Source organism: Macaca fascicularis, chromosome 8, assembly GCF_037993035.2.
Source record: "Macaca fascicularis isolate 582-1 chromosome 8, T2T-MFA8v1.1".
Lineage (NCBI taxonomy): Eukaryota > Metazoa > Chordata > Mammalia > Primates > Cercopithecidae > Macaca > Macaca fascicularis.
The window spans coordinates 67,882,956-67,904,089 of NC_088382.1; the positions used below are offsets into that span (position 1 = coordinate 67,882,956).

A 21,134-nucleotide genomic window follows, 5' to 3' on the forward strand; every position below is an offset into this window, starting at 1 on the left:
GCATGTCTTCTTTTGAGAAATGTCTGTTCATATCCTTTGCCCACTTTTTGATGGGGTTGTTTGTTTTTTTCTTGTACATTTGTTTGAGTTCTTTGTAGGTTCTGGATATTAGTCCTTTGTCTGAGTAGATTGCAAAAATTTTCTCCCATTCTGTAGGTTGCCTGTTCACTCTGATGGTAGTTTCTTTTGCTGTGCAGAAGCTCTTTAGTTTAATTAGATCCCATTTGTCAATTTTGGCTTTTGCTGCCGTTGCTTTTGGTGTTTTAGACATGAAGTCTTTGCCCATGCCTATGTCCTGAATGGTATTACCTAGGTTTTCCTCTAGGGTTTTTATGGTATTAGATCTAACATTTAAGTCTCTAATCCATCTTGAATTAATTTTCGTATAAGGAGTAAGGAAAGAATCCAGTTTCAGCTTTCTACTTATGGCTAGCCAATTTTCCCAGCATCATTTATTAAATAGGGAATCCTTTCTCCATTTCTTGTTTCTCTCAGGTTTGTCAAAGATCAGATGGCTGTAGATGTGTGGTATTATTTCTGAGGACTCTGTTCTGTTCCATTGGTCTATATCTCTGTTTTGGTACCAGTACCATGCTGTTTTGGGTACTGTAGCCTTGTAGTATAGTTTGAAGTCAGGTAGCGTGATGCCTCCAGCTTTGTTCTTTTGACTTAGGATTGTCTTGGAGATGCGGGCTCTTTTTTGGTTCCATATGAACTTTAAAGCAGTTTTTTCCAATTCTGTGAAGAAACTCATTGGTAGCTTGATGGGGATGGCATTGAATCTATAAATAACCTTGGGCAGTATGGCCATTTTCACCATATTGATTCTTCCTATCCATGAGCATGGTATGTTCTTCCATTTGTTTGTGTCCTCTTTTAATTCACTGAGCAGTGGTTTGTAGTTCTCCTTGAAGAGGTCCTTTACATCCCTTGTAAGTTGGATTCCTAGGTATTTTATTCTCTTTGAAGCAATTGTGAATGGAAGTTCATTCCTGATTTGGCTCTCTGTTTGTCTGTTCCTGGTGTATAAGAATGCTTGTGATTTTTGCACATTAATTTTGTATCCTGAGACTTTGCTGAAGTTGCTTATCAGCTTAAGGAGATTTTGGGCTGAGACAGTGGGGTTTTCTAAATATACAATCATGTCATCTGCAAAGAGGGACAATTTGACTTCTTCTTTTCCTAACTGAATACCCTTGATTTCTTTCTCTTTCCTGAGTGCCCTAGCCAGAACTTCCAACACTATGTTGGATAGGAGTGGTGAGAGAGCGCATCCCTGTCTTGTGCCAGTTTTCAAAGGGAATTTTTCCAGTTTTTGCCCATTCAGTATGATATCGGCTGTGGGGTTGTCATAAATAGCTCTTATTATTTTGAGGTACTTTCCATCAATACCGAATTTATTGAGCGTTTTTAGCATGAAGGGCTGTTGAATTTTGTCAAAAGCCTTATCTGCATCTATTGAGATTATCATGTGGTTCTTGTCTTTGGTTCTGTTTATATGCTGGATTATGTTTATTGATTTGCGAATGTTAAACCAGCCTTGCATCCCAGGGATGAAGCCCACTTGATCATGGTGGATAAGCTTTTTGATGTGCTGATGAATCCAGTTTGCCAGTATTTTATTGAGGATTTTTGCATCGATGTTCATCAGGAATACTGGTCTAAAATTCTCTTTTTTTGTTGTGTCTCTGCCAGGCTTTGGTATCAGGATGATGTTGGCCTCATAAAATGAGTTAGGGAGGATTCCCTCTTTTTCTATTGATTGGAATAGTTTCAGAAGGAATGGTACCAACTCCTCCTTGTATATCTGGTAGAATTCAGCTGTGAATCCTTCTGGTCCTGGACTTTTTTTGGTTGGTAGGCTATTAATTATTGCCTCAATTTCAGAGCCTGCTATTGGTCTATTCAGGGATTCAACTTCTTCCTGGTTTAGTCTTGGAAGAGTGTAAGTGTCCAGGAAATTATCCATTTCTTCTAGATATTCTAGTTTATTTGCGTAGAGGTGTTTATAGTATTCTCTGATGGTAGTTTGTATTTCTGTGGGGTCAGTGGTGATATCCCCTTTATCATTTTTTATTGCGTCTATTTGATTCTTCTCTCTTTTCTTCTTTATTAGTCTTGCTAGCGGTCTGTCAATTTTGTTGATCCTTTCAAAAAACCAACTCCTAGAGTCATTGATTTTTTGGAGGGTTTTTTGTGTCTCTATCTCCTTCAGTTTTGCTCTGATCTTAGTTATTTCTTGCCTTCTGCTAGCTTTCGAATGTGTTTGCTCTTGCCTCTCTAGTTCTTTTAATTGTGATGTTACAGTGTCAATTTTAGATCTTTCCTGCTTTCTCTTGTGGGCATTTAGTGCTATAAATTTCCCTCTACACACTGCTTTAACTGTGTCCCAGAGATTCTGGTATGTTGTATCTTTGTTCTCATTGGTTTCAAAGAACATCTTTATTTCTGCCTTCATTTCGTTATGTACCCAGTTGTCATTCAGGAGCAGGTTGTTCAGTTTCCATGTAGTTGAGCGGTTTTGATTGAGTTTCTTAGTCCTGAGTTCTAGTCTGATTGCACTGTGGTCTGAGAGACAGTTTGTTATAATTTCTGTTCTTGTACATTTGCTGAGGAGTGCTTTACTTCCAATTATGAGGTCAATTTTGGAATAAGCACGATGTGGTGCTGAGAAGAATGTATATCCTGTTGATTTTGGGTGGAGAGTTCTATAGATGTCTATTATGCCTGCTTGTTGCAGAGATGAGTTCAATTCCTGGATATCCTTGTTAACTTTTTGTCTCGTTGATCTGTCTAATGTTGACAGTGGAGTGTTGAAGTCTCCCATTATTATTGTATGGGAGTCTAAGTCTCTTTGTAAGTCTCTAAGGACTTGCTTTATGAATCTGGGTGCTTTATATTGGGTGCATATATATTTAGGATAGTTCGCTCTTCCTGTTGAATTGATCCCTTTACCATTATGTAATGGCCTTCTTTGTCTCTTTTGATCTTTGATGGTTTAAAGTCTGTTTTATCAGAGACTAGTATTGCAACCCCTGCTTTTTTTTTGTTCTCCATTTGCTTGGTAAATCTTCCTCTATCCCTTTATTTTGAGCCTATGTATGTCTCTGCATGTGAGATGGGTCTCCTGACTACAGCAGACTGATGGGTCTTGACTCTTTATCCAGTTTGCCAGTCTGTGTCTTTTAATTGGACCATTTAGTCCATTTACATTTAAGGTTAATATTGTTATGTGTGAACTTGATCCTGCCATTATGATATTAACTGGTTATTTTGCTTGTTAGTTGATGCAGTTTCTTCCTAGCCTCGATGGTCTTTACATTTTGGCATGTTGTTGCAATGGCTGCTACCGGTTGTTCCTTTCCATGTTTAGTGCTTCCTTCAGGGTCTCTTGTAAGGCAGGCCTAGTGGTGACAAAATCTCTAAGCATTTGCTTATCTGTAAAGGATTTTATTTCTCCTTCACTTATGAAACTTAGTTTGGCTGGATATGAAATTCTGGGTTGAAAATTCTTTTCTTTAAGAATGTTGAATATTGGCCCCCACTCTCTTCTGGCTTGTAGAGTTTCTGCCGAGAGATCTGCTGTTAGTCTGATGGGCTTCCCTTTGTGGGTAACCCGACCTTTCTCTCTGGCTGCCCTTAAGATTTTTTCCTTCATTTCAGCTTTGGTGAATCTGGCAATTATGTGTCTTGGAGTTGCTCTTCTCGAGGAGTATCTTTGTGGTGTTCTCTGTATTTCCTGGATTTGAATGTTGGCCTGCCCTACTAGGTTGCGGAAGTTCTCCTGGATGATATCCTGAAGAGTGTTTTCCAACTTGGTTCCATTTTCCCCCTCACTTTCAGGCACCTGAATCAGACGTAGATTTGGTCTTTTTACATAATCCCATACTTCCTGCAGGCTTTGTTCATTTCTTTTTCTTCTTTTTTCTTTTGGTTTCTCTTCTTGCTTCATTTCATTCATTTGATCCTCAATCGCTGATACTCTTTCTTCCAGTTGATCGAGTCAGTTACTGAAGCTTGTGCATTTGTCATGTATTTCTCGTGTCATGGTTTTCATCTCTTTCATTTCATTTGTGTCCTTCTCTGCATTAATTACTCTAGCTATCAATTCTTCCACTTTTTTTTCAAGATTTTTAGTTTCTTTGCGCTGGGTACATAATTCCTCCTTTAGCTCTGAGAAGTTTGATGGACTGAAGCCTTCTTCTCTCATCTCGTCAAAGTCATTCTCCGTTCAGCTTTGATCCATTGCTGGCGACGAGCTGCGCTCCTTTGCCGGGGGAGATGCGCTCTTATTTTTTGAATTTCCAGCTTTTCTGCCCTGCTTTTTCCCCATCTTTGTGGTTTTATCTGCCTCTGGTCTTTGATGATGGTGACGTACCGATGGGGTTTTGGTGTAGGTGTCCTTCCTGTTTGATAGTTTTCCTTCTAACAGTCAGGACCCTCAGCTGTAGGTCTGTTGGAGATTGCTTGAGGTCCACTCCAGGCCCTGTTTGCCTGGGTGTCAGCAGCAGAGGCTGCAGAAGATAGAATATTGCTGAACAGCGAGTGTACCTGTCTGATTCTTGCTTTGGAGGCTTCCTCTCAGGGGTGTACTCCACCCTGTGAGGTGTGGGGTGTCAGACTGCCCCTAGTGGGGGATGTCTCCCAGTTAGCCTACTCAGGGGTCAGGGACCCACTTGAGCAGGCAGTCTGTCCCTTCTCAGATCTCAACCTCCATGTTGGGAGATCCACTGCTCTTTTCAAAGCTGTCAGACAGAGTCGTTTGCGTCTGCAGAGGTTTCTGCTGCTTTTGTTGTTGTTTAGCTGTGCCCTGTCCCCAGAGGTGGAGTCTACAGAGACAGGCAGGTTTCCTTGAGCTGCCGTGAGCTCCACCCAGTTCGAGCTTCCCAGCGGCTTTGTTTACCTACTTAAGCCTCAGCAATGGTGGGCGCCCCTCCCCCAGCCTCACGACTGCCTTGCGGTTAGATCGCAGACTGCTATGCTAGCAATGAGGGAAGCTCCGTGGGCGTGGGACCCTATCGGCCAGGTGTGGGATATAATCTCCTGATGTGCCCGTTTGCTTTAAGCGCAGTATTGGGGTGGGAGTTACCCGATTTTCCAGGTGTTGTGTGTCTCAGTTCCCCTGGCTAGGAAAAGGGATTCCCTTCCCCCTTGCACTTCCCAGGTGAGGCGATGCCTCGCCCTGCTTCAGCTCTCGCTGGTCGGGCTGCAGCAGGTGACCAGCACCGATTGTCTGGCACTCCCTAGTGAGATGAACCCAGTACCTCAGTTGAAAATGCAGAAATCACCAGTCTTCTGTGTCACTCTCGCTGGGAGTTGGAGACTGGAGCTGTTCTTATTTGGCCATCTTGCTCCACCCCTTCTGGGGTCTGGGGTCTTTAACAATTATGAGGCACCATGCTGTGCTCTAAGGATGCAGTGAGCAAGAGAGACACGGCTCCAGCCTTCACTCTACTGAGTCTGCGGGGGAAACTTACACAGTTTGCAACAGAAGTTCTGAAAGTGTGGTCTTGGAATTAGCAGCATCAGCATCATTTGGGAACTTGTTAGAAATGCAAATTCTTAGGTTCCACCTCAGGATTATTGAATCCCAAACTCTGGGGGCAAGCCCACTATTCTCTTTAAACAAACCTGCCAGGTAATTATGTTGCATTCAAATTTGATAATCACTGGTTTAGAAAAATGACCTGAGACTTCCTAGGAAGATTTTGCAGGTGGTCTAATGTCAGGCTAGTAGAGTATTCTAGGATGTTATGTAGGATGAGACTGTCCTAGTTTGAGAACTAAAGTCCTGAACCCCAGGAAACTGCACAGCATCAAGCTAATTGGGACAGTTGTTCACACTGTCAGGGGCATTTTCTTCTAAGTGAGTTCCCTCACACTCTTAGTAGTTAAGTAGGTGATGATTGGCTGTCTCAAGACATGCCACATTCTTCTGCCTATTGCACTGCATAGTTTAATTGATGAGGCTCTCTCCACTTTCTCCGCATCCTGAACCTTTCTCCATCCAGCTAAGGTGAGAAGTCCTCACCTGCGCAAACTTTTGTCCTGTTTGCCCAGGGCCCTAATTAACTATCTTCCTGGTTTCTCTCCTGCTATCTGGTTACCTGGATGCCCTTACTTGCTGCCTCCCGAGTTATGGACAAGTCCTTAGAGATTCTATTAAAAGTTCCTGTGGTTGAGGCTACATGACTTTTGGGAACTTGGACATTTTACAGTTATGGACACCTTCCTTCTTCAAAACATTAAGAATTAAATTTTATGATTGCATTGGTAAAAAGATAATATTCCAGACTGGATTATATTCTTTCTCTTCTTCCAATTAAAAACAAAATTAAAACATATCTACAGGCTCCTAAAGTATATTGGTTGCCTGCCCCTACACCTGTGTGCCTGATGGATACGCTTGCCCTGCTTGTGGCTACAGACTGTCTCATTGTGATGTAGATCCACATTCATCCCCTGGCCTCTGTTCTGAACCAATTTGGTCTGGTGTTTATTTTCATCCTGTTGACTTATTTTTACACTGACCCATCTCTTTAGACTGAAAATTTCACTGACTTGTCTCCTTCAATTTAGCTTTCAGCTTTACTCCCAGCTGCTATCTTTAGAATTTCGTTGAGCTCCTTCTTGTGAGCTCACATGCCATCCCAGCCCACCCTACCTTCATCCCGGCTCCCTGACACTAAGTACCGTGTCCTTGGTCCCTGGTCATCTAGGACTTGGGACAGCTGCGTGCTTGGCCAATCCTCTGCTCAGCCATCAGTCATCAGATGATGACTCAGGTACAACTGCTCACATGATCTAGGTTGAGTGTTTTCCATTTAAACCTTTTTTGCAGCAAAATCCTGCTTTCACATACACACACGCACACACACAGACACACATACACACACAATATGGAATCCTAAATATATAAAACATGTTAAAAAGTTGTGGCTGGGTATGGTGGCTCACATCTGTAATCCCAACACTTTGGGACGCCAAGGCGAGTGGGTTACTTGAGCTCAGGAGTTTGAGACCAGCCTGGCAACATAGTCAAACCCCATCTCTACAAAAAAAAATAGCCAGGTGTGGTTGCACATACCTGTGGTCCCAGCTACTTGGGAGACTGAGGTTGGGGGATCAATTGTGCCTGGGAGACAGAGGTTGCAGTGAGCTGAGATCTTGCCACTCAACTCCAGCCTGGGCAATAGAGTGAGACCCAGTTTCAATTAATAAATTAAATAAATAAATAAATAAAGTATACTGACCCAACAAAATTGGAAGAGTCTAGAACTTTTATGTTTCTTCTCCTTGGTACCATGCAGGTCCCTCTCTAAGACCTCTGGGCTCTCCAGAGCCCACCGGCCTCTCCCAGCTGCTTTGTACTGAGCCTAAGCATCTGCATGTTATGTTGTGGGAACAGCAACTTGGGTAGTTGACACTCTGTTTTATTCTTAAGGCTTGAATCAGAGCAGCGGATGAGAAGCATATTGTTGTGTTTTACAGGGAGACTGTGGACAACAGTTTACTGAGTCAAACATCTCAGGAGCAGAACGTTGAATGCCACCCTCTCCTCAAGATGGCATAGTAGAGAATGTGTGCATGTAATTGTTTTCACTAAACACTATGTATGTTCTAAATTTATTTGCACTTGAAATAGGAATGCTTTACTTTTAATAAGGTCTCAGGACACAATTGATAGAACACACTTATATTAAGTTTAAATATTCATGAAAATATTATCATACTATCTGCTACTTTTTAAGCTGAAAATAAATCATTAATGATCCATTTCCATCTTCTGAGAGTACATCAAACAGGGAGTTTGCAAAGTCGGAATGTGTATGTTTAATTGAGAGCTCAAGACACCATTGTGCTGGTGAATATCCTATAGTAGAAAACGTACAGGTCTAAATGAACTAAAATTATAATGTTTCCAGAAGTTAAAACCTGTGTAAATAAGATCAGACAAGCAGAGCCTGCAGGATGAAGAGAATGTAAGGAAAGTAACATCTTTTCTTACTTTACAAGTTTCTAATTGATGTAGCTTCACATGCCTATCTTCCAGGCCTTCCAGATAATTTTAAAATAACACTTAGTTTTAACCTCCAATTTTCAGATGGAAATAATAAAGAAAGAGAAGTTAAGTGCTAAGTTTAAAGATCTCTATCCTCCAAATATTCCCAGCACTCATCTCCCACTCACGATATAGAAATAAACAAACCTTTGAATTTTATATTGCTTATGCTTTGTCCTTTACTAATAAAGGAAATGGTTTTCAAATCTTCTGCTTGGACAATCAACTAGCAAGGAAGGCCCTTAAAATCTACATATGCCCAGCTCATCAGATTCTGTCACCTCCACTACACTCCTTGGCTATACGTGGTGCTTATGCTCAAGAGATTTCCTGTGCTAATATTGCCAGCTGAGGGTGAGCTGGAGTGTTCTGCAAGCACATTGGTACTCTCTCACCCTGTAGGCAGAGTCCAACGTAGAAACAAGTCGTGCAATTAACCTTAGTGTGTTAAGGCAGTAATTTGGAGCTTGAATATACTTCCCCATGGAAATAGCCTTGCACATGGTACGTTCTAAGGCAAGACCACAAAGCCTAGCTAGCTCACGATGAGCCAGAAGTAACATACCAAAGCATAGTTTCACTGAAAATTAACCCAGTTTTCAGCTTTGTTTATGTAGAAGAATGCACTCAACTCCCAGTGGGGTCCTCAGTAATGTATGTTTCCTGAGGAAGTGACAGTGGGGAACCAAGATTCCATATGGGATGCAAAACAAAAATTTCAGGCAATATGACTTACAAATCTATTTTCCACTTCATAAAAAAAGGCAGCTAAGTCACTTGTACTCTAAATGGCTTAATTAGAAAACCAAGGGCAGTTATTGTTGATGGAAAGACAGATCAATATTGAGGCTCACCTGCCACACTTTTGTATTTGGGGTTCTTTGTAGAGCAAGTGAGTGCATGTTGTAGACAGGTGGAGGTCAGTCATTCAAGAAGCAGTTTCCATGAGTAGGCTCCAGAGGTCCTCATCAAGGCAAAAGTAGTATGTGATGAGGGGCTCTGAATAACCCACCATCTGTACAGCGCCTTTGCCTCAGCTTGCTTCCACCTCTGACATAAGACACCTGCCTTAGAGGACCTCAGGGCTGACCTACCCATCAACAGGCCTGCAATGGCAGCTTCCGCACTGAAAATAAAAGGGTAAGATTTTAATGCCCTCTTCTCTCTTACAACACCAGAAGACTTCAAAGAGGAGGAGAAACAAAATCGTGAATGTAACGTTGATGAAATAAGTAAATATCTGTCACAAAGACACAAGTGCATATGGAGATGGTTGCCAAGTACAGTAAAACTTGAGCACCAAGTCAGATGCTGAATGAAGAGGTGCCCAGCACATCCGAAGCCAACCTGGCAAAGCACCAGCATCTCTAGAGTAGGTGGCACCTGAGAAATAAACACAGGATCCCTGCTATGCAACTGCAATTGTGGGGGGTTCCTGCTGTACAATCTCCTATAAGGTCCTTCGGCACCCACTGTGAGGGAGGCAGGGCTGAAGAAGGAATAGGCAAACCCTGCATTGCTACAGCCACTCCATGGGGTGGCCCTACACCTGCTACTCTGGGTCATACCAGGAGAAGGAAAATGAAGGCCATATGCATCCTAGGCTTCTCTGCATGCCGATCTAGGAAGAGCCTCATTAAAGATAACAAAATAGCGGGCTGGCCTCAGACTTCTGCACAGAAGGTAAGAGTGTTGGAAGACAGTGGCCTTCTGCTTGATAAGGGAAGAAGGCAGGACCTAGAACATGCATCTGTAGTTAAAGACAGCAGGGATAAATCCAAACTAGAGAATGTTCTATAAAATAACTGATCACTGCCCTTCCAAAGTGTCAAGGTCATGAGAAACTGCCACAGACTGGGGAAGACTATGGAGAAATGAGGAGTAAACACAATAAGAAATCCTTGATAGGATCTTGATGCAGAAAACAAAGGGATATTAATTTTAAAACTGGTGAAATTCAAATGAAGTCTACAGTGAATAGTATTGTACCAAAGCTAATTTTCTGGTTTGAGTAATTGCGCTCGAGTTATGTGAAATGTTTACATTAAGGAAATCTAATGTTACAAAGTTGTAAGAACAACTTTTTTGCAAGTCTAAAATGAGTTTAAAATAAAAATTTCTAAAAGAATTAAGCAGCAGATTTGGGGAAAACTGGTCACGAATGTAGATGTTTTTGATGAGAACAGGGCTTTGGCTGATGGACCATGCACTCAGAGGAGGAGACAGGCCACACCTTTCAAGCAGAGGCAGCTCACTGATGTCCTCCTCAAGTTTCCACACCCTGCCCACCAGAGGTACGTCCGACGGCCTGGCAGAAGCTACACATCGATACAGAATGTGTAGTCACACGATGGGCCAAGGAGATGGAAGCCAGAGAAAAGAAAAGCAAAATGACAAGAGTTCAATTATTTTAAAGTTCTGAAGGCAAAGAACATGAGGAACAGAACCATCAAGCATGAGGTTAAGAAGCTTCAAGACTGGGCACAGTGGCTCAGGCCTGTCATTCCAGCACTTTGGGAGGCTGAGGCAGGTGGATCACAAGGTCAGGAGTTCGAGACCAGCCTGGCCGTCATGGAGAAACCCTGTGTCTACCAAAATTACAAAAATTAGCCGGGCGTAGCGGTGGGTGCCTGTAGTCCCAACTACTCAGGAAGCTGAGGCAGAGAAGTGCTTGAATCTGGGAGGTGGAGGTTGCAGTGAGCTGAGATTATACCATTGCGCTCCAGCCTGGGCAACAGAGCACAACTCCATCTCAGAAAAAAAAAAAAAAAAAAGCTTCGAAAGGCATCTCTCCTGAAAGCTTCTCCAAAAAGCCAAGATGACAGACCTCGATCATTTTAAAGTTATGAAGGCAAAGAAAAGGAGGAACAGAATCATCAAGAGTAAAGTCAAGAAGCTTCAAAAGGCAGCTCTCCTGAAAGCTTCTCCTAAAAAAAAACACCTGCTGCTAAGGGGTACAGCTGCTGCTGCAGCTGCTGCTGAAGTTCCAGTGAAAAAGATGACCGCTGCGGGTAAGAAGGCTCCAGTCCAGAAGGTTCCTCCCAAGAAAGCCACAGGCCAGAAGGCAGCACCTGCTCCAAATCTCAGAGGAGTCAAAAAGCTCCAGCTCCTAAAATAGAAGAAACACCTGCCAAGTAGAGTGAGAAGATGATTATATCCACAGAGACACCGGCTCCAAAAGCTCAGAAGGGTCAAAAAGTTCCAGCTCTGGCCAGGTGCATTGGCTCACACCTGTCACCCCAGCACTTTGGGAGGCCGAGATGACTGGATCACGAGGTCAGGAGTTCAAGACCAGCCTGGCCAACATGATGAAACCCCCATCTCTACTAAAAATACAAAATTAGCCAGGTGTGGTGGCAGGTGCCTGTAATCCCAGCTACTCGGGAGGCTGAGGCAGGAGAATCACTTGAACCCGGGAGGCAGAGGTTGCAGTGAGCCGAGATCATGCCATTACACTCCAGCCTGGACGACAGAGTGAGACTCCATCTCAAAAAAACAAAACAATAACAAAAAAGGGTCCAGCCCTACAATAGAAGAAACACCTGCCACAGAGGCTCCTGCTCCAAAGATATTGGACAAGAAAGCATAAGAGGCAATTATAAAAAGTAATAAAGGTTCTTTTTGACATGCTGGCAAATCTAAAAAATAATAATAATAAAAATAATAAAATATTAGGAAAACATGACAGTTTTATGACCTGCTTTTTCTTCTTTTAGAACTATATTAAAAATATGTTTGTGTGTTAAAAAAGAAAACCAGAGAATGTGCTTCAAAAATAAGAAACATTCCTTATGACCCCGGCAGGTGTGAGTGAAGCTACTGGCACTCAACCGCTATGCAAGGGCTGAATTGTGAGGTGGGAGAGACTCCTGTTTTGTCTTTATAAAAAGGATTGACTGGGTGCAGTGGCTCACGCCTGTGATCCCAGCATTTTGGGAGGCAGAGGTGGGCGGATTGCCTGAGGTCAGGAGTTCGAGACCAGCCTGGCCAACATGGTGAAACCCTGTCTCTACTAAAAATACAAAAATTAGCAGTGTGTGGTGGTGGGCACCTGTGGTCCCAGCTACTCGGGAGGCTGAGGCGGGAGAATCGCTTGAGCCCACGAGGCGGAGGTTGTAGTGAGCCGAGATCGCATCATTGCACTCCAGGCTAGGTGACAGAGCGACATTCCATCTCAGAAAAAAAAAAAAAAAAAGGATCAGGGCATTTTTCCCTCCTTAAGCTCAGGTAGGGCTCAGTAAGTTACCCTATCTGTATGTGCACACATCTGTCTACTTATAAAATGTTGCCATTGCGTTCATCAAACCGTTATTGGATTTCTCTTGATTTTTATGTTTAGACAACAGGGTCTTTCTTTGTCCCCCAGGCTGGAGTGCAGAGACTCAATCACAGTTCACTGCAGCCTTGACCTCCTGGGCTCCGGCCCTCCTCCTACCTCAACCTCCCGGGTAGCTCAGATTACAGGCTCATGCCGTCATGCCCACCTAATTTTTCAAAGTTTTTGTGGAGATGGGGTCTTGCTATGTTGGCCGGGCTGGTCTCGAAATCCTGGGGTCATGCGATCCTTGTGCCTTGCCTTGGCTTCCCAAAGTGCTGGGATTGCAGGCATGAACCACCGCGACCTGCCACTTCTACCTGTCTTTACCTGCACCTGTTTCTTAAGATATTGTGTTTATTGCAGATTTGTGACAATCTTCTTGACTTTTCAAAATCATTGCAATAAATTCTTACTTGTCTCACTGAAAAAAAAAAAGAATTAAGCAGCAGATACATATATGCAGGAAATCAAATAATATGGTTCCCATGAGCTCTTCTAGAATAAATATTAGAAGAACTTAAGCCAATAAATAGTTGAGGAGAAATTGTGACAGAAGAATAGTAAGTTCTTTAGCACTGGATCCCTTAAGTATAGGATTGGGGTTAAACAAGCACATGGTTATAAAGCAGAAGGCAAATATTGTTTAAAATTACAAACTGTGCAGACCTATGAATATAGTTATAACTATTAAAGGATGGGAGTGATGGTCAGCTATGAGAAGCAATAAAAATATGATGATATAATAATGTTTAAAGAAGGGCTTCAAAAGGTATTTCTTGAAACTGGTAAATCAGTTAACAGAAGTATCCATAGTTTAAAAAAGAAAGCACTTGGAAAACTAATGATAACGATAGCATAAAAATTGTTGGTGGGAAAAAGAGGCAAAGTGGCAAAAAGTGAAAATATGCCAATTTCATTCTTGCTTACAGTGGGTAATAAATAGATGCTGCCCAATACATAGAGTATTAAGTATATTACAAAAGCTAGTTATGATATTACCACTAAATGCCTTAAACAAGACTTTCCAAATTACAATAATGAACATAACTAAAATAAGGAGAAATTTTAAAAAACATAAACAGAAATTATAATAATATAAATGCAGCATTGTTTTATAATAGCAAAAGACTGAGAAAGTCGATCCATGGGGGAATAGTTAAATCAATTGTGATAAAGAAGAACACAATGCAGTCATTTTTAAAAATAAGACCAGTCTCTACAGTGAAGTGGAATGATATCTAAGATTTATTAAGAAGAAAAAGAGAGGTCAGAACAGTTTGTGTAGCAAATTAAGAAAAGTAAAAAAGGTTGGGTACGGTGGCTCATGCCTGTAATCCCAAAACTTTAGGAGGCCGAACTGGGTGAATCATCTGAGATCAGGAGTTTGAGACCAGCCTGGCAAACATAGTGAAACCCTGTCTCTACTAAAAGATACAAAAATTAGCTGGGCGTGGTGGCACATACCTATAGTCCCAGCTACTCAGGAGGCCGAGGCAGTAGAATTGCTTGAACCTGGGAGGCGGAGGTTGCAGTGAGTCAAGATCGTGCCACTGCACTCCAGCCTGGATAACAGAGTGAGACTCCATCTGAAATAAATAAATAAATAAATAAATAATAACAACATTTAAAAACCCTGTGTAGATGTGTGCATGTGTGTTTCTGTGCTTGTACCTTGAAAGGATACACAAGAAACTAATAGCAGGGGTTTTATCTGCGGGAAGGAGTGAGTAAGAGGACATGGGTAGAATAAGGGCTTTCTTCTCACTCTAGATAACTTTTTGTGTCTTATTCTTGTATTATGTAAACTTATTACCTATTCAATTATGTAAGTTATTATATAAATGTATTATCTATTAAAACAATAGCTATGTAATGGTTGGTAAATAGATGGATACATAGACGGTAGATAAATGATAGCTAGAGATAGGCAGACAGATAGATAATAGAACTAGTCACCAGAAAAAGTGCTTACAATAAAGCTCAAGAAAATACTAATTCCCAGAATTAATTTATTACCTACAAAATTGCGTCAGTAGCAGCAGCTTCCTTAATTGGCAAACTCTGGCTCCTGGAGAGAGGCAAAGTTCTCTAGCAGGGTGCACACAGTAGGACTTTTGCCTATACCCAGGTCCTTGTAGAACAAGTTGGAAACTGTTCCCATAAACAGAAGGGGTCTTCTTATAACCTTTCCCAAGGCTGGGGACTTCATCATTAAAACTACGGAATCAAATATGCCATTCAGGGGCATAGCTCGGGAAAGAGGGTTGAATGTGGCTCCATTCCTATCTTTAGGAACATAGAAATGTCGGTGGTTCTGACAGTGTGGTGGAGGGTGGGGAAGGGATTGTTTCTCTTTGCAGCAGGTTAGGTTGAAGCTGCCTGGAGCACGGACATCCAGATGAGAATGCTCCCTAATCAGTTAAACTTAGCATTCCATATCTCAAAGTGAGGTCTGGCCAGGAGAGACAGAGTGTGTAAACAGCAGTACACAGCTTTCATTTCAGCCTTGGGAAAGGACAAAATTGATAGTGGGATATGCAGACTGAGGAGGGAAGAAGCAGGAGGAAGAGGGAAAAACGTGAAAGCAACCCTAAACGTAAAGGCTGGGCAGAGGAGGAAGAGCAAAGAAGAAACTAAGGAGAAGCTAAACAGCCCAGGGATTTTACAGCATCTAAGGAAAAATAACATTTCAATTCCTTCAGGAAGCTTAGCTGAGCCCAGGAGAGATGCAGGGTGGAAGCTGGAGGAGGAAGTAGAGGTCAAAGAGGACGGAGGAGACTAGTACAGTAACATGTGAATGAAAGGATCCAGTAGAAAGGGAGAAGGTGAAGAGGCAGGAAGGTGAGAAGATGGATGATGCTCCTAACCAGCAGGGAGAAGCTGGACTCGGCACCTAAGAGGAGAGTTAAGCCTGGGACAGGTTCGGGACCACCTCTTTCATCATAACCAAGGGGAAGAAGGCAAGAATGGGCTCAGCTGCAAATAAGCTTTCAGGGCAGTGGCATGTAGGAGAGGCAGTTTTGACTGAGAATGTTGATGTCTATTTTCTCATTGAAGTAGATAGTGAGTCATCTACTACCACTGAGGGGAGAAGTGGCAGGGTTGGAGGTATTTTTTAAAAGAGTACATAAGGTATTATTAGGACTTTTTTGTAGAATAACAAATTGCCAACTTAAAACTTTTGTAGAAAAAATTGGAATCTCATAATTTGTAGAGGCAAAAGTCTGCCGGGTCGTGTGGATTTTGTCTTTTTTCAACATTACTCACCAGCCAAGATGTAGATATTTTAAAATGATTGAGGTTGGGAGTCGGGAGTCAACTGTGCTGCTCCAGAGTGAGTACCGGGGAGGGATACACAGGAGTGGGTTATGATATGTGTGAGTGGTTGGAATGACACAATGGAATTGAGGCTAGAAAGAGAAGGGAAAAAAAGACAGAAGAAAGCTGATGAATAGAGGCAGAGAGGTCAAGTGTCTGAAGTGTCAGACAGACAGAGAAACACATATATAAAAAGCTAAGCAGATTGAAGGTCAAAGAGTAGATACAAATTTTCAACAAATGATCAATAAAACTGTAAGAGCTGCTTCTGCATATTTTAAAATGCAAACCAAAACAGTCTCACCTCTCAGATTGGCAACAAATTTAAGTTTGATAATGAAGAACCCAGTAGGTTGAGGATATGGAGAAATGAGTACCTTTCTATACAGTTAACAGAACCACGAATTGGCATTAAACTTCTACAACTGGTAATTAACAATATCTACCAAAATTACAAGTGACCATTCTGCCTGAGCAGGAAGTTTCATGGTAAAAAATTAGTCTAATGAGATACTTTGACAACTTTTCCAAAATGCATGTAAGAGACATTCCTTCATTATGTGTTCATTCATTCCACAATTATTTATTTGGCAACTATAGTGTTTAGGGTAATGCTTATCAAAATGTAATTTTAAAAAATGAAAACCATGACTCTTAAACAAACATAAACACATGTCACACATTTTATTCAACTCATTAATTATTGAGACAAACAATAATATGGTAAAGCTGACTCAAAGGAAACTTTGAGGAAAGGAGATTTATATGGTCCTTTAAGAAGAGAATGTCAGAATAAAATTGCTACAATAGGCTGGGCACGGTGGCTGACGCCTGTAATCCTAGCACTTTGGGAGGACAAGGTGGGCGGATCATGAGGTCCAGAGATGGAGACCATCCTGACTAACACAGTTGAAACCCCATCTCTAAAAAAAAGTGCAAAAAAAAGAGAAAAATATTAGTCAGGTGTGGTGGCATGTGCCTGTAGTCCCAGCTACTCGGGAGGCTGAGGCAAGAGAATTGCTTGCACCCAGGAGGTGGAGGTTGCAGTGAGCCGAGATTGCGCCACAGCACTCCAGCCTGGGCAACAGAGTGAGACCCTGTCTCAAAACAAACAAACAAACAAAAGATTGCTAGAATATGCACAAACTGTTTAAGTTGTGCAAGAAAAAAAAAAAAAAACAGTAACCTTTGAAGTTATCTTTTCCATGGGACAGAAATTATTTGCGTCTTGACTGAACACAATCAATACATTAATATAGGTCTTTATAGAGTCTGAGATCTTAATTAATAGTAAAGAGCAAAGTCAGACAGTGATACATTCTGTTAGAAGATTAAATGATTTCTAGCTGAGTTTGTTAAATAATACCCCAGTATGACTTTGAAAGAATATGTCACATGCTATTGCACTTATTTACAAATCCCTATCATTTTTCTTAGTATAACCTATGTGCTTGGGATACAGCAATGAAGGCAAACACATTTTTTGCTTTCCTGGAGCTCGCAGTATCTACAAAAGGAAAAAAATAGAAATAAAAGCAGAAAAGGGGATAAGAAATAAGGGGTTTCAATCCAGCAGATGGTTATATAAGATATGGTGCATACATTCAATACATCAAAATAATAAATTAGGAGACCATTAGGCTGAGAATGCTCCTGTGCCTACATTAGCAAACCAAAACCCAATGCAATATAAACGGTAAACTGAAACTAAAGCATAGTTCATCAGAAACTGCCAACAAACCTCTAACTATGGACTGTCCACTTTTATCAATCAAATATTCTCTTCACCTTGCTTCCCTGGACACATTATAAAAGCTTTTCCCTCACACCCCCTCAGTGGAGGACTGAACCTCTTGCAGTCTGGTGCTGCCCAATTCATGAGTTGCTGATTGCTCAAATAAACTCATTAGTATTTGAATGTACCTAAGTTTATCTTTTAACCAATGGAATATGATAAATTCTATATAACCTCTGAAAAGACTAAAATTGGTCTGTAACTGTTGATACCCAGAGGGTTAAGAAGCAAGTTGGCTTTGTGGGTTTTTTCTTTTCCACAAGAATAAGGACTTTACCTTTTGGGCTGAAGGCAGTACTCAGAAGCTACACTAGCCGTATCTCTACTTCATCCCAAGGGAAGTGGGAGGTGGAGGAAAAAGTAACAATTTCATATGACAGTTGCTGGGAAAGTTGGGTCATTGCAGTTAGGATGAAATGAAGTCTTTCTGCCTGGGAATAGAAGTTTGAAAGGGTATACTGAAAACATTTGGAAAGAGGGAGGGAAAAATTAGGAGTTTGAGTGTTAGAGCAAAAGCATAGAGCATATGGAAATTAAGGGGAAGAAAGAGTCTAGAGGAGCCACCCAGGGTTGACATTGTGAGAATGACTAAAGACATTGAATCATGATGAGATGACCTGACTCCATTTCTCCAAAGAATTAATCAACTTCCAGTTTTCATTTCAACATAAAAAGAGGCTCGAAGTTATCATTCCTGTCCTTACAATAAGAAAAAGCTAGGCAAACTGAAAATCAATTACTTTCCTTGTACCTATCAAAAAACTGAACTCATTGGGAAAACTGTCACTCCAGCATCTGGAGAATCAGGTGAATCTTGGAGAAATACAGCCACCCAGATCGTCTTACCTAGAAGCAAAAGCCACGGAGTTATAAACTGGTAGAAACAGTTAAATGGTGATGTTGATGAATTGCTGGAGGCTGAATATGGTCTATTGAGAGTGAAAAACTCCTAGAGGCTAAAGTCTTAAGGGAATCCTCCTCACTCCCCTGGGTTTTCTCTGAAGGAATTCCACCAGGTTCTTATAGTGGGAAGTTTTTTTTTCTTTTTCTTTTTTTTTTTTTTTTTTGAGATAGAGTCTCACTCTTGTGGCCCAGGTTAGAATGCAGTGGTGTAATCTCAGCTCACTGCAACCTCCACCTCCCAGGTTCAAGCAATTCTCCTGCTTCAGCCTCCCAAGTAGCTGGGATTACAGGCGCCTGCCACCACGCCCAGCTAATTTTTGCATTTTTAGTAGAGATGGGTTTTCACTATGTTGGCCAGGCTGGTCTTGAACTCCTGACCTCAGGTGATCTGCCCACCTCAGCCTCCTAAAGTGCTGGGATTACAGGCATGAGCCACTGTGCCCAGTGAGGAAATTTCTTAAAATACCAACTTTGATTCTAGCAGAGGATAGGAAGATTAACCACTTAATTTTTCTCTATAACAAAGGCCTACTGTCCAAGTAAAGAGTCTTTGTAAAGTCTCAATCCTGAAACCTAAGTTTAGGTGGACAAAGAGGATTCCTTCCAACTCCAGGACTTCAAGGAAATAGATTGGGAACACTACAATCAGGGAGGAAAGGGGATGGGGGATATAAAGGCTAAACCACTGCAGAAACACTTAGGAAAGTCACAGACCAGAACCCCAGACCCTCAAAAGACTGAGACTTAATCAGAAAACTATAGAATGCTCTCTTTCCCCTACTCCTTACTACCATGCCAATAGGCCAATACAAAGACAGTTGATTTCAGCTGAATGAGCTGCAAGATGCAGAATCTCTCTGAGGAGGAGGACTTAGAGAAGCCCGAAGTGAGGAGAAGAGACAAAAACACAAATTCTAGTGGAATTTGACACATGTGGTACCTATAGCTACAATAAACATTAAGCATAGATTAACATAAATCCTCACATGAAAGGCTTATTTATTTCAGCTCTTCATACCCAATACAACATGCTTACTTTTCAGCAAGAAATGAAAAGACGTTCTAAAAGACAGAAAGAATATACACACACACACACACACAGTGTCTGAAGAGACAAATCATCAGAACCAGATGCAGATGTTACACAGCTGTTGGAATTCTTGGACAGAAAATTTAAAATAACAATGACTAACATGTTAAAGGTGCTCATGGAAAAAATAAGTAACATGCAAGAACAGATGGAAATTGTAAGCAGAGAGATAAAAATGCCAAGAAAAAAAGCAAAAGAAAATGCTAGAATTCAAAAATACCATAACAGAAATAAAGAATGCCTTAGATGACTCATCAGTTGACTGGACACGGCCAAGAAAAGAATCAGTGAACTTCAATAAAACTTCTCAAACTGAAATGCAAAGAGAAAAAAGAATGGAGGAAAAAAAAAAAAAAAGAATGAAATATCCAGTAACTGTGGCCAGTATCAAAAGGTGTATCATAGGCTGGGTGCTGTGGCTCATGCCTGTAATCCCAGCACTTTGGGAGATTGAAGTGGGCGGATCACTTGAAGTCAGGAGTTGTGATCAGCCTGGCCAACATGGCGAAACCCCATCTCTACTAAAAATACAAAATGTAACCAGGCGTGGTGATGCGTGTCTGTAATCCTAGCTAGCTACTCAGTAAGTTAAGGCATGAGAATCACTTGAACGCAGGAGGTGGAGGTTGCAGTGAGCCAAGATCATGCCACCACACTCCAGCCTGGGTGGCAGAGTGAAACTGTGTCTCAAACAAACAAACAAACAAAAAGTATATGATAAACACAATTTAAATGCCTTAAGAAGAAGAAACAGAAAATGGAACAGAAGAAATATTTCAAGTAATAATGGTTGAGAACATTTCAAAATTAATGACAGACACCACCACATACACAGATCCAGGGAGCTCAGAGAACACCAGGCAGGATAAGTACCAAGAAAAATCATACAGTTATATCATATTTAAGACCATTTATCCCAGAAGTCACCTGGTAAGTGAGTAGGTGGTGGCAATTAAACAGTCTGAAAGTACTTGTAGGCATTTTAAATGATGTTTGACACTTTAATTCTTCTCTCTTTTTCACCTTCCACATCAAATTGGTCACAAAATTCTATCAAATTATCTCAGAAAATACCTTTCAATTCCAGCATCTCCTTTATCTTCCTATTACAAGTGCCTGAGTCCAAGGCCTCATCATCTGTTACTTGGAACTAACACAACAGTCTATCTGTCACCAATTTCTTCCCTACATATGGAAGACAGAGTTGTTCAAAAGACCCAGCTGCCTCTCTCATAGCTGCAAATTGAAACCCAAATTCTGCTGAAAATCTGGCTACAAGTGACCTTTTTAGATTCATTTCCACTACTCACCTTCATGCACCCAAATTGAACATAGCTCCTCACTCTCTGGGCTGTAATACAGATTATTCCCTGTTCCTGGAACACTTCTCATCCCATTCTTCATCTGTCAATCTTCATTCATCTTTTATCATCCAATTTAAATATCTCCTTCTCAGTGAGTCTTTCCCATATCTTCATAGCTAAATCAGGTGCTGGGTAATACTGCACCTTTACAGTATGTTGTTAGTAACTTGTCAAAGTAGTTACCATGTTACATTATCATTTACTTTTTGACATGTTGATGTGCGGTCCTAGAACATGAGCTCTGCAAGGACAGAGTCATACCATGCAGTAGGCACTACATAAAT

General features: G+C 41.3%; 1 pseudogene; it reads left to right on the plus strand.

Annotated features, from left to right (window-relative positions):
* Positions 1–9,173: 9,173 nt before the first annotated feature.
* On the plus strand, positions 9,174–11,651 carry LOC102135250 (large ribosomal subunit protein eL14-like; annotated as a pseudogene).
* Positions 11,652–21,134: the final 9,483 nt, after the last annotated feature.